Source organism: Cervus elaphus, chromosome 29 (genome assembly GCF_910594005.1).
Source record: "Cervus elaphus chromosome 29, mCerEla1.1, whole genome shotgun sequence".
Lineage (NCBI taxonomy): Eukaryota > Metazoa > Chordata > Mammalia > Artiodactyla > Cervidae > Cervus > Cervus elaphus.
Genome location: NC_057843.1, coordinates 55,819,863 through 55,834,800, shown reverse-complemented (window position 1 = coordinate 55,834,800; position 14,938 = coordinate 55,819,863).

The following is a 14,938-nucleotide window of genomic DNA, read 5'->3' as shown; positions in this document are numbered from 1 at the left end:
GTCTCAGGAAGCTGCCAAACTTTCACAAAGCTGGTGTAATTTACTATGTAGAAGAGGCTGTCCTTCTCTTCATGTTAGAACAGGGCCCAGAGTTTGTGTGAAACTCAGTGTCCTTGGTCAGTAGATTGGAAGTAGCAAGAGAACAAGACCATGCTCTGCTGAAGTGGCCCCTCAACACCTAGGAAGGAGAGTTTGTTGTCAGCTCACAAGCCATCTGAACTGCAGCAAGGGCACAGTGCTACTTTAATACAGTAAATTATGTTTGTAATGAGGAGCTTTCATTCTGCAGAATGTTGGAATGATATTGAATAATGTGTGATCATGAAGGCATCAAATCATTTCATTAAAATGTACATGATAATAGTCGCTCCAAAAAAGACCAGTGCAGAAAGAGACATATCAACATTTCACTTTTGACCTCGCAACTCTGACTCCACTCTCCTGAGTGTGGGGCATACGGCCATGTTTCTCAAGAACTGGAAGGTAAGGACATCACCCCTTTCTATCCTTGCCTCATTCTCTTATTAAACTCTGGAGTAGCGAATAATGATTTGCTGGTAACACTCTTGGAATAGCACTTATTTCAATATGGTTTATTTGGCAAAGTTGCCTTCAAGAACTGTGAAGGGTCTGAGAGTTTGCCTATTTTCAAGGTAACAAGTTGTAGGGAAAGAGCAACTTAGCCACGGTGGTGTGGTCAGGCTCCCTCGCCCCACAGCCTCTCGCTCTTGCCCCACGTTTTGTAAATAATGTTTATGTAACAGCTGAGATCACTTACGGCGCTGTGCATATGTGTCAGGAGGTACTTGCTTGCTCATGAGCCACTTTGTGCTGTATGCCTGTAAAAACTTCACCACGAAGGCCCTGGCTGCTGCTGCACTGGGGCTGGATTGGAGTGACATCATGATTATGTTACATGAGGTTATATAATGGCTATGTTACGGTTATGTTGTGGCTGCTGCTACAGCCGCTGTGTTAGCCAGGAGAGAGGCTGGATTATGGCTGTCATGCCTACAGTTCCTACAGGTCCTCAAGTCTCCTTCCAGCCTCTTAGCTCACACCTTGCCTACCCTGGGTTCAGTGAACAGTGCGGACAGTGTGAACAGTGAGACAATTCGCATCACAAGCTGGATCAGCGAGACACAAGTTATCCTGCCAAGTTTCATGGACGATGGTAGAAGATACAAGACTTCCGAGTCATAGATAAAAGACAGTTTATAACTCACAGCAATAGCAGGAGCTAGAGTATTTTTTCAGAGAGCATTTTTACAGCAGTTCCATAAACTCAATTCCATGAGGCAATCTGAAAAGAGCCAGAAGACACCTGCACACACAAAGGGTTGCATTACAAGAAGGGAACCCTGGGCTTAGGGAACTCGAATCATTTAATAACCATCACTAGCACGCCTGCCCTTTACTCCAGAGGAAGACATCATCTTTATTATCGTGGACAGGAAGCATGCCTGTCCTTCGCTCCCAAGGGAGGCATGATCCCTATCTACCAAGGTTCTTCTGCATAAAAATATCATTGAAGAGACATCCTGAAACAAATGGTAGGAAGTGCTTCCTTCGTAAGAGGAGCAGAAACACAGGAGACTCATGCAGAGCTGTCTCTCAAACATTGTTTGGAAAAATATAATATCTGAAGTTTTTGGAAGCAAAAGATATTTATTACAGAAGGCACGTGGGCTGAACTTCAGATAGAATCCCAGGCCATGATCAGACCAAATGATGATATTTCAGGCTTTGCAAATGCTGGCTGATCATAGTGATTGTAACCTATACCCTGGACAAAAATTAAGAAATAATCTTAGTGGCCTCGTCTACTACCTAGCTACATTCACATAAACAACAGAATGTAAAGTTTCTGAGAACTATGTCTGTCTCTTTACTGCTAGTTCCTGAAACAGCATGCAGGAGGAATTCAATAAATATTTACTGATGATGAATGTATCAGGGTGACCTCATTCCTTTTCAGGGATATTGACAATAACAAACATTTTCTGCTTAAATCATGGCAGCAGTGTATCAGATAAAGCCACAAATGGCATAAAAATAATGTATTTTTACTAATACATAGTTTTTCAGAGTTTAAAAAGACTGATTTCTTTGAATACATATGATTTTCCTTTAGAATGTATGTATTTTCTTTAATTCAAATATTAAAAGCTTTCTATATATTTGATGTGCTTCTGAAAAGATGGAATTAAGACAGTGGAAAGGAGTGAAAGAGGAAGAAGATGAACAAAACTGTACCCACAGTACTATCTGTGTGAGATTAAGGAAGGAAACCATTGAGGCTACAGACAAATAGAGAAGTTTCAAGTATATACAACACCTGTCTGAAGACAATGATAAGAACAAGGATCAAGTAGAGAAGAGACAGTCCCCTAAACTACCTTCAGGCAGATCCATCAGTCCCGCAGAGCTCAGTTACCACTTAGAATAGTCTGCGTTAAGTGTAGAGGAGGAGAAGTACTTAAGCCTCTGAGTAGGTTTACAGGAAAGGGAGGAAAAACCCAATTCACTTTTACAAAGAATTTATTCTCTTATTCTCTCACCCCAGATAATTCCCCTATAGCTAGTTATGACATGTCAACTTACTGCCAAAATTAGTAAATACCTACTCCAGATTTACTGTTTGTGATTTATACAATTTCCCAAGAGACAAGCTTCAGGAATCTCATGTAACAGTATGCCAACAAAATGGAAATCATGGAATAGAAAAGAATCTTTAAAATCAATAATGAGACTTATTTATTCTTATTGTGTTGTTTGCTTTGCATTAATGATCAGTGTAAATAGAATAAGTAGTTTACTACATCCCATAGCTTTGGGTTGTCATGTTTTCACTTTCATTTGCCTCTAGATATTTTTTTATTTCCTCTTTGATTTCTTCAGTGATCCCTTGGTTGTTAAGTAGCATATTGTTTAGCTTCCACATATCTGTGTTTTTTTGCACTTTTTTTCTTGTAGCTGATTTCTAATCTCATAGTGTTGTGGTTGGAAAAGATGCTTGATATGATTTAAATTTTCTTAAATTTACTGAGTCTTGCTTTGTGGCCCAGCATGTGATCAATCCTGGAGCCTATTCTATGTATTCTTGAAAAGAATGTATATTTTGCTGCTTTTAGATGGAATACTTTATAAATATTAATTTCATCTGGTCTAATGTGTCATTTAAGGCCTGTGTTTCCTTACTGATTTTTCTGGATGATCATACATTGTAAGTGATGTGTTAAAGTCTACCACTATCATTGTGTTAAGGTTAATTTCTCCTTTTACATCTGTCAATATTTCCCATAAAAACTGAAGTGCTCCTATGTTGGGTGCATATATATTTATAATTGTCTTCTTCTCGGATTGATCCCTTGACCATTATGTACTGTCCTTCTTCGTCTCTTACAGAAGTCTTTATTTTAAAGTCTATTCTGTCTGACATAAGTATTGCAACTCCTGTTTTCTTTTGATTTCCATTTCCATGGAATATCTTTTTACATTCCCTCACTTTTGGTCTAATTGTATCCCTAGATCCAAAATCTATGAGATGCAGCAAAGCAGTTCTAAGAGACAAGTTTACAGAAATACAGGCTAACTAAAAGGAACAAGAAAAACATCAAATAACCTAACCTTACATCTAAAGCAATGAGAGGAAGAAGAACAAACAAAACCCAAAGTTAGTACAAGAAAAGAAACCATAAAGATCAAAGCAGAAATAAATGAAATAAAGAAGAAGAAAACAATAGAAAAGATCAGTGAAACTAAAAGCTGCTTCTCTGAAAAGATAAATAAAATTGATAAACCTTTAGCCAGATTCTTCAAGAAAAAAGGGAGAGGGCTCAAAAAAATAAAATTAGAAGTGAAAAAGGAGAAGTCACAAATGACACCACATTAATACAAAGAATCATAAGATACTACTGTAACAACTATACATCAACAAAATGGAAAACCTAGAAAAAAACTGAGAAATTCTGAGAAAGGTACATTCTCCCAAGACTGAACCAGGAAGAAATAGGAAATATGGACAGACCAATTTAAAGTACTGTAATTTAATCTGTGACTGAAAAACTCCCAGCAAGGGCTTCCCTGGTGGTCCAGTGGTTGAGAATCTGCCTGCCAATGCAGGAGACACAAGTTTGATCCCTGGTCCAGGAGGATTCCACCTGCTGCGGAGCAGTTAAGCTTGTGTGCCACAACTACTGAGCCCATGCGCCAGAGCTCGTGAGCTGCAAATACTGAAGCCCGAGTGCCCTACAGCCCACGCTCCCCAAGAGAGGCAGCCGCAATGAGAAACCCATGCACTGCAAGGAAGAGTGGACCCTGCTCACTGCAACTAGAGAAAGCCTGAACATGGCAACAAAGACCCAGCCCAGGCAAAATAATAATAATTAATCAATAAATCTTTTTAAAAAAAGATTTAAAAAATCATTTAAAGAGATCTTGCAAAAAAAGACTTTCTCAGCAAATGAAAGTCCAGGACCAAAAGTCCAGGCTTCACAGGTGAATTTTACCAAACATTTAGAGAAGAGTTAATACCAATCCTTTTGAAATTATTTCCTAAAATCATAGAGGAAGAAACACTTCTGAAATCATGAGGCCTTTATCAACTTAATACCACAAAAAAAGATAACCACACACACAAAAACAAAATTACAGGCCAATATCACTGATGAAAAGAGACACAAAAATCCTCAACAAAATACTAGCAAATTGAATCCCCAACAATACACTAAAGGGTCATACACCAAGATCAAGTGGGAGTTATCCCAGGGATGCAAAGTGGGAGTTATCCTAGAAATGAACATTATCAAACTAAAGAACAAAAATCAAATGATCATCTCAATAGATGCAGAAAAAGCTTTTGACAAAAATCAACATCCATTTATGATAGAAATTCTCTAGAAAGTAGGAATAGAGGGAACTTACCTTAACACAATAAAGGCCAAGTATTAGACAGAACACTCTCTGACATAAACCACAGCAAGATCCTCTTTGACTCACCTCCCAGAGTAAAGGAAATTAAAACAAAAATAAACAAATGGGACCTTATTAAATTTATAAGCTTTTGCACAATGAAGAAAACTATAAGCAAGGTGAAAAGGGAGCCTTCAGAATGGGAGAAAATAATAGCAGACAAAACAATTGACAAAGATTTAATCTCCAAAATATACAAGCAGTTCATGCAGCTCAATACTAGTAAAATAAACGACCCAATCAAAAAATGGGCCAAAGAACTAAACAGACATTTCTCCAAAGAAGACATACAGATGGCTAACAAACACATGAAAAGATTCTCAACATCACTCATCATCAGAGAAATGCAAATCAAAACCACAATGAGGTACCATCTCATGCTGGACAGAATGGCTGCCATCAAAAATTCTACAAACAATAAGTGCTGGAGAGGGTGTGGAGAAAAGGGAACCCTCTTACACTGTTGGTAGAAATGCAAACTAGTACAGCCACTAGAGAGAACAGTGTGGAGATTCCTTAAAATACTGGAAATAGAATTGCCATGCGATCCATCAATCCCACTGCTGGGTATATAGACCAAGGAAACCAGAACTGAAAGAGACACATGTACCCCAATGTTCATTGTACTACTGTTTACAATAGCTAGGATATGGAAGCAACCTAGATGTTTATCAGCAGATGAATGGATAAGGAAGTTATGGTACATATACACAATGGAATATTATTCAAAAAAACAAAGTTGGCTTAAAGCTCAACATTCAGAAAACTAAGATCATGGCATCTGGTCCCATCACTTCATGGCAAATAGATGGGGAGACAGTGGAAACAGTGTCAGACTTTATTTTTTTGGGCTTCAAAATCACTGCAGATGGTGACTGCAGCCATGAAATTAAAAGACGCTTACTCCTTGGAAGGAAAGTTATGACCAACCTAGATAGCATATTAAAAAGCAGAGACATTACTTTGCCAACAAAGGTCCATCTGGCCAAGGCTATGGTTTTTCCAGTGGTCATATATGGATGTGAGAGTTGGACTGTGAGGAAAGCTGAGCACCAAACAATTAATGCTTTTGAACTGTGGTGTTGGAGAAGACTCTTGAGAGTTCCTTGGACTGCAAGGAGATCCAACCAGTCCATCCTAAAGGAGATCAGTCCTGGGTGTTCATTGGAAGGACTGAGGCTGAAGCTGAAACTCAAATACTTTGGCCACCTCATGCAAAGAGTTGACTCATTGGAAAAGACCCTGATGCTGGGAGGGATTGGGGGCAGGAGGAGAAGGGGACAACAGAGGGTGAGATGGCTGGATGGCATCACCGACTTGATGGGCATGAGTTTGAATAAACTCCGGGAGTTAGTGATGGACAGGGGGGCCTGGCATGCTGCGATTCATGGGGTTGCAAAGAGTCGGACATGACTGAGCGACTGAACTGAACTGAAAAAAAAAGAATATGTTTGAGTCAGTTCTAATGAGGCGGATGAAACTTGAGCCTATTACACAGAGTGAAGTAAGTCAGAAAGAAAAACACCAATACTGTATATTAATGCATATATTAGGGGATTTGAGAAGGTAATGGCACCCCACTTCAGTACTCTTGCCTGGAAAATCCCATGGACGGAGGAGCCTGGTGGGCTGTAGTCCATGAGTCGCTGGGAGTTGGACATGACTGAGCGACTTCACTTTCACTTTTCATTTTCTATGCATTGGAGAAGGAAATGGTAACCCACTCCAGTGTCCTTGCCTGGAGAATCCCAGGGATGGGGAAGCCTGGTGGGCTGCCGTCTATGGGGTCACACAGAGTCGGACATGACTGAAGCAACTTAGCAGCAGCAGTAGGGAATTTAGAAAGATGGTAATGTAATGATGATCTTATATGCAAGACAACAGAAGAGACACAGATCTAAAGAACAGACTTTTGGACTATGTAGGAGAAGGTGAGGGTAGGATGATTTGAGAGGATAGCATTGGAACATGTATGTTACCATAAGTAAAATAGATGACCAGTGGAAGTTTGATGCATGAAGCAGGACACTCAAAGCTGGTGCTCTGGGACAAGTCAGAGGGATGGGGTGGGCAGGGAGGTGGGTGGGAGGTTCAGGATGGGGGGAGACATGTACACCTATGGCCGATTCATGTCAATGTATGGCAAAAACCACCACAGTATTGTAAAGTAATTAGCCTCCAATTAAAATAAATTAATTTAAAAAATAGTACAGGCCATGTATGACAAATCACAGCTAACATATTACTCAATGGTTAAAAGCTTAAAGCATTTCCTCTAATTAGGAACAAGACAAGGATGTCTACTCTTGTCAGTTTTATTCAACAGTTTTAGAAGTCCTAGCTACAGCAATCAGATAAGAAGAGGAAATAAAAGGAATCCAAAGAAAAGAAGTAAAACTCATTGTTTGCAGAGGACATGATACTATACATGTCCCTAGAAATTCCTAAAAATGCTACCAGAAAACTACTAGAGCTCATCAATGAATTGAGTAAAGTAGAAAAATATAAAATTGATACACAGAAACCTGTTGCATTACTATACACTAACAATGAAAAATCAGAAAGAGAAATTAAGGAAACAATCCCATATGATTACATCAAAAAAATAAAATACCTAGGAGTAAACCTATCTAAGGAGGCAAAAGACCTATACTCTGAAACCTATAAGACACTGATGAAAGAAACTGAAGATAACACAAACAGATAGAAAGATACACTATGTTCTAAGATTAAAAGAATCTATATTGTTAAAATGACTATACTACCCAAAGATATCTACAAATTTAATGCAATCCCTAATACATTATCAACGGCATTTTTTTCACAAAACTAGAGCAAAAATACTTTTAATTTAAATGGAAATATGAAAGATCCTGAATAGTCACACAATCCTGAGAAAGAAAAACAGAACTGGAGTAATCAGAATCCCTGATTTCAGACAATACAACAAAGCTACAGTTATTAAAACAGTATGGTACTCACACAAAAACAGACATATAGATTAATGGAATAGGATAGAAAGCCCAGAAATAAACCCATGCACCTATGGTCAATTGATCTACAACAAAGGAAGCAAGACTACATGATGGAGAAAAGACAGTCTCTTCAATAAGTGGTGCTGGGAAAACTGGGTAGCTACATGTAAAGAATGAAATTAGAACATTCTCTAACAGCCTATACTGCTAGATACAAAATATAAAACTCAAAATTGGTTAAAGATTTAAATGTAAGACCAGACACCAGAGGAAGACCAGTTTCCTAGAGGGAAACACAGGCGGAAGACTCTGACATAAATTGTAGCAATATTTTTGGATCTGTCTGCTAGAGTAATGGAAATAAAAACAAACAGACAAACAACTAAATAGGACCTAAACTTAAAAGTTTTTACACAGTAAAAGAAACCATAAACAAAATGAAAAGACAATGTACCAAATGGGAGAAGATACTGGCAAATGATGAGACCAACAATTTCCAAAATATACAAACACACAAACAGCTTATATAACTCAGTATTAAAAGCCCATTCAAAAAAAACAGGCAGAAGATCTATAGACATTTCTCCAAAGACATACAGATCACAGACAGACACATGGAAAAATGCTCAACATCACTAGTTACTAGAGAAATGCAAATCAAAACTACAATGAGGTATATAAAAGTAACCTCACTCCAGTCAGAATGGTTATCTACAAAAAAGTCTACAAACAATAAATGCTGGAGAGGGTATGCAGAAAAGGAAACTCTACTACACTGTTAGTAGGGATGTGAATTGGTCCAACCGCTATGGAGAACAGTACAAAGGTTCCTTAAAAAATTAAAAATAGATTTACCATACGATCCTGCAATCCCACTCCTGGGTATACATCTGGAGAAAACTGTAATTCAAAAGGATACATGCACCTCAATGTTCACTGCAGTACTGTTGAATACAACAGCTAAGACATGGATGCAGCCTAAACGTCCATCAACAGATGAATGGATAAGGAATATGTGGCATATAAAATATATATGCATACACTGTGTAATATAACTCAATCGCATAAAAGAATGAATGCCATTTGCACCACCATGGATGGACCTAGCGATTATCATACAAAAAGAAGTAAGCCAGACAGAGAAAGACAAATGTCATATGCTATCACTTACATGTGGAATCTGAAAAAAAGAACATACTAATGGACTTATTATTTCCAAAACAGAAACAGACCCACAGATACAGAAACAAACATGGTTGCTGAAGGGGAAAGTGGGGGAGGGATAAATTAGGAGGGCAGGATTAACATATACACACTATACATACATATTATTATATATATAATAGATAACCACCAAGGACCTACTGAATAGTACAGGGAATTATACTCAATATCTTGTAATAACCTGTAAGGGGAAAGAATCTGAAAAAGAAAATATATGGAGACTTCTCTGGTGTCCCAGTGGTTAAGAACCCACCTTGCAATGTAGGGCACATGGGTAAAATCCCTGCTTGGGGAACTAAGATCCCATAGGCCTCAGGGGAACTAAGCCTGCACACCACAACTACTGAGTCGGTGAACCATGATGAAAGATCCCACGTGACACAAGCTGCGTGCTACAGCTAATACAGCCAAATACATGAATATTTTTAAAAAATTCAACAAGCTTTACATTAAGAAGATATATATATATATACATATATATATATAATATATAATATATATATGGTTTCCCAGGTAGCACTAATGGCGAAGAATCTACCTGCAAATGCAGGAGACATAAGAGATGTGGGTTCGATCCCTCAGTTGAGAAGATCCCCTGAGAAGGGCGTTACAACCTACTTCAGTATTGCTGCCTGGAGAATCCCAAGGACAGAGGAGTCTGGCAGGTTACAGTCCATAGGGTTGCGAAGAGTTGGACACAACTGAAGCAACTTAGCACGCACACATATATATTGATATATACATATACACATATATGAATATGTAACTAAAATATGGTGATGTATACCTAAGGCTAACACAGTACTGTAAATCAACTATACTTCGATTAAAACATTTTTAAAAGACAAATTGTTTACTATTTGTCTTCTGTAACCGTAAGCATCAAATGCTGCTACATTTAGGCAGAGTCCAATTTCAAGTTCTGAAATCTATGTTCATGATCATGAATAGTAGTTGAGACTTATCCTTTAAAATAAGAAGTTACAGTTCTATAATATAAAATTGAGAGGAATTTTACTTCTAATGGTTTATCCTACACCATACATATTCTTCGGTTGTAAGAATATTCAGTTTCTGATCATTTTGTGTGCATTTCTTGTGGAATATAGATAAATACATTAATGAATACACATGCTGCATATACATAGGTATATAACTGGTAAATTATATACATAATACTCAGTTAAAGTAAATTCACATGGTAACTTTGACGCTCCAGCCACCAATAAGTGAGGTCTTATTTTCCTCCCCTTGAATCTGACCTAGCTGTGACTGCGCTGACCAACAGAAAACATACAGTGACCCTATTCCAACTCTGGTTTGATCACTGAGATCCCTGAGCTGCCACATAAGACAGCACTTCAGACCAGACCAGCCACCAACTGAATATTTCCTAGAAGCCAAATCAATGCCACATAGAGCAGAAGAATTGCCTAGGGGGGCTCTGTTCAAATTCCTAATATACACAATCAGAAGATATAATAAGACAGTTATTGTTTTAAACCACTAAGTTTTGGGGTAGTTTGTTTTTGGAATAGAATCAGAAAATAATAATATGTACATATTTTACACATACATTGATAACTAAATACATAAATGCACATGCACACAATAATATATGCCTAACTTTTTCTCCTGAGAAGATTAATAAGGAGCTGTTACAGCAGCTTCTTTATGGGATAGGCACTTAAAGGAAGGCATTTCCTCTTCATGATACAGCTATCTTTACCCTGAATTTTTAAACTTTGCTTTTTAAAATTGCTGTTTTTCTTTTTTCATTAGGAAAAAGGTGATGGTGACATAAAAGACCTTCCTTATGTTTTTTCTAAATTTAAAAGAACTAATAAATTTTAAGAAAATTAAAATTAGATTGTGGTACTGAAAGAAAAAAAGAATATAAACTTTCTAACCATATTTTCTTAGTGTAATCTCATTTCTTTACTTTGTACAATGATTTCTATCTAATTCCATCCACCTAATTTTAGGCATATTTTAGAGTACTAGCAATGTTCTATCCTGTTTCTAATTCTATCCTTTTCCTATGTTCCATTTCCTCCACTGTATTTTGAAATCATCACCCTTTACTTCTTGGTTCTCAGTCACAATACTATGTTCTTAGAGTCAAATCAAATCCACTTCAAATAAAACATCAAATCTACCAACAAAGACCCTTTTCTCTCTTCGCAAGAAAGGAAAAATTGAATGAAGACATGCTCTCTTTGTCATGGACATTGTTACTGATGATATCAAGTTGATATATTCAGACACTGCAACACACAGTTATAAAACCTTTTTTGATTCCTGTTCAAATTAACCAAAGAAGTGAAAGTTGCTCAGTCGTGTCCAACTCTTTGTGACCCCATGGACTAAACAGTCCATGGATTATTACAGGCTAGAATACTGGAGTGGGTAGCCTTTTCCCTCTCCAGGGGATCTTCCCAACCCAGGAATCGAACCCAGGTCTCCCGCATTGCAGGCAGATTCTTTACTAGCTGAGCCACAAGGGAAAGCCAATCAAAGAAGTTCAGTTCAGTCACTCAGTCATGTCCGATTCTTTGTGACCCCATGGACTGCAGCACGCCAGGCTTCCCTGTCCATCACCAACTCCCAGGGCTTGCTCAAACTCATGTCCATTGAGTCAGTAATGCCACCCAACCATCTCATCCTCCGTCATCCCCTTCTCCTCCTGCCTTTAATCTTTCCCAGCATCAAGGTCTTTTCCAATGAGTTAGTTTTTTGCATTGGGAGGCCAAAATATTGTAGTTTCAGCGTCAGCCTCAGTCCTTCCAATGAATATTCAGGACTGATTTCCTTTAGGATTGACTGGTTTGATCTCCTTGCAGTCCAAGGGAAAGGAGATCCCAAATGGTCTACCTGAATTGGAATGCATCTGCCATTTTTCAAACACATTCTATTTTATTGGAAGTCAAAAGGGAATTACATTTGAAGAAGACTCTAAGTCTGTAATAGGCAGGCATATTATAGTTTGTTTTCCTAGAATGAAACATCAAAAGAAATTATCTCTGGAAATACATATGTCTGTCACAGGTTAGGTTCTGTGAAAACAGACAATGAAATGGAGTACAGCATGCCAAATATTTATCAGGTTTGATTAGGAATCCATGCTTGTGGAATGGAAGAGGAGAAAGCAGGACTGATCAGAGAGAGAAGTCAAACTGATACAGGTCCACAAAACCTTGTCCAGCCACACGGGAAGTTCTGGAGGGCATATCCATAAATGTGTCCCGTACTGTGCTGTGTTTAGTCACTCAGCTGAGTCCAACTCTCTGTGAACACATGGACTGTAGCCCGCCAGGCTCCTCTGTTCCTGAGAATCCTCATGAACAGGCAAGAATATTGGAGTGGGTTGCCATGCCCTCCTCCAGAGGATCTTCCCAACCCAGGGATCGAATCCAGGTCTCCCTCATTGCAGGCAGATTCTTCACCGTCTGAGCCACCAGGGAAGCCCCTGGTATCCTACAGTGGACAGGAAAAGTGTCCTACATGGACTAAATGGCTGAGTTTACTATCCCTGTCGCAACTAGGAGTCCTATTTGGGTCATCCTGGAAAAGATTTACTGTTGAGTGACGCAGCTTTCTTCATCTGGGGCAATCAGGACTGGGAGCTCGTTGGTGACTATGGACAGCACTCCCAGAAGCTGGCCTACAAGTCATTTCTTAATGCGAATCTGATCAAAAGCTTCTTCACGCCTGCCACTATGCAAAACCATACAACACTTCTGCCACAGAATCACAAGTACTCGCAGGAGTTACTGACTTAGGAAATAAAGCCAGATTTTGAGACAGAGATTCCCATTTTTTCTCTAATCCTCTAATGGCCCACACAGGCAAAATTACTGTCACAAGTATGATAGAGATAAGAAGGTAAATTAGAATGACAGGCATTTGTATAACACATTACCATCTTTAGAGTGTTATTCACATATACCAGCCCTTTGACTCTAATGACAAATTTAATTTCTTTTTATAATCCATTTTCAGAAATGATAAACCTGAGGTTCAAAGAGCAAATGATTTGCTCAGTTTTATCACAGATAATTAGAGGCACAGCTATGATCTTCTGACTTGAAGTCCCATCATCACAGAGGCAATGTATCACGGCAGAAAACCATATGATTTGGACTCAGACAACTCTGGTTACATTCCAGCATTTCCATTTATCAGCTGTGTAAGCTCGAGCAACTTTGCCTAAACTCCATAAGGCTCAATTCTCCACATGTAAAATAATAATACCAGCACCAACACACTTTCTACAGTCATTAGATGTGTTTATTCAAACCAAGTGTCAGCACATGGCATATAATAGGTATTTAATCAACTAAAGTTCTTTATTACACTTGAAGTCTCGTTTCACTTGTGTTTGAGCACAAATAAACCAATATTACCACCAGAAATGGTCCACTCTCAAAGGTATAAACACAAGCCATCTAGAGATGGGTGGCAAATACATTGAGTTTTAGTTTTAAACACAATAAATCACAAGGCTTACTTAGAGTCTATGTGATGCAATGATACCATTAATTTTTAAATGTCCCTGATTTAGAGGAGTTGTGACAAATAAATTTTTTGATCATATATATCTGCTTACAGAGCTTTGTTTTTCAGCTTTAACAGTAAACCCAAGCTACTCAGACAGCACTAGTGGTAAAGAATCGGTCTGCCAGTGCAGGAGATATAAGATATTTAGGTTCAATCCCCGGGTTGGGAAGATCCCCTAGAGAAGGAAATGGCAATCCCCTCCAGTATTCTTGCCTGGAAAATCCCATGGACAGAGGAGCCTGGCGGGCTACAGGCCACAGGGTTTCAGAGAGTCAGACATGACTGGGTACTCGCATAAACAGAAAAAACCCAAAATCCATTAAGGAATAACATTGAATCTTGTTATACCAACAATAATCTCATAGGAGAGTGGTCACTAAATTGCAGAGCACCCTGAATAGGACTTTTGCCCTATCAAAGTGCATACAATACATTAGGGAAGATATAGAGTCCATAGAAATGGAGTCAAACTCTAGATTTAATAAATGTGGGAATTCTAGAGTAAACTTGTGTTAAAAAAAATCATACAGTCTTGTACAACTTACATGTTGTTTCTCAGCCTCAGTGTCCTTTCAGAAGTAAGTATTTTAGGATGGATGAGAATTTATATTATCAAATCCAGACCCAAAATTCCAAGAGTGTATAAATTCACTGCAAAAAATAATGTGCTTACAGTGCTCTTAGGTGAGTGGAACAAGAAAGGAATTATACAGGATAACCGCTGATTACTGGAACCCAGGACGGCATGGGCTCTTCTGAAACAACCCCTTCCATACAAAGCCTCCAATGTTCATAATGATTTTTGGCACAGCCACTGAATGATTGTATCTGAACCCAACCTTGAACTGACCCCAAAAGTACCTTCCATCAAACTTGGTCAATATTTGAACCAAGAAAATGGAACCAGGAAGATCTGCTCTGGAAAAGATCAAGCCTATAGTCCTAACTACCAAGTTATGAGAAATTCCAGGACAAGTCATGTTAAATGGACATCAAGGAAATTCATTCAGTGAAACTCAAATGGTAGGAAACTCAAATGGTAGGTATGGAAGTTTGTATGACAACTAAAAAGAAAAGTGAGAGAGAATAAGAGAAAGAGATTGAAATATAATAAAGAAGCTTATAGATAAAAAGTATCTGACACAATCAATCAATTGCAATTGGAAACACTCTTTTGATTATTTGAGCAAATAAAATTTAAAAAA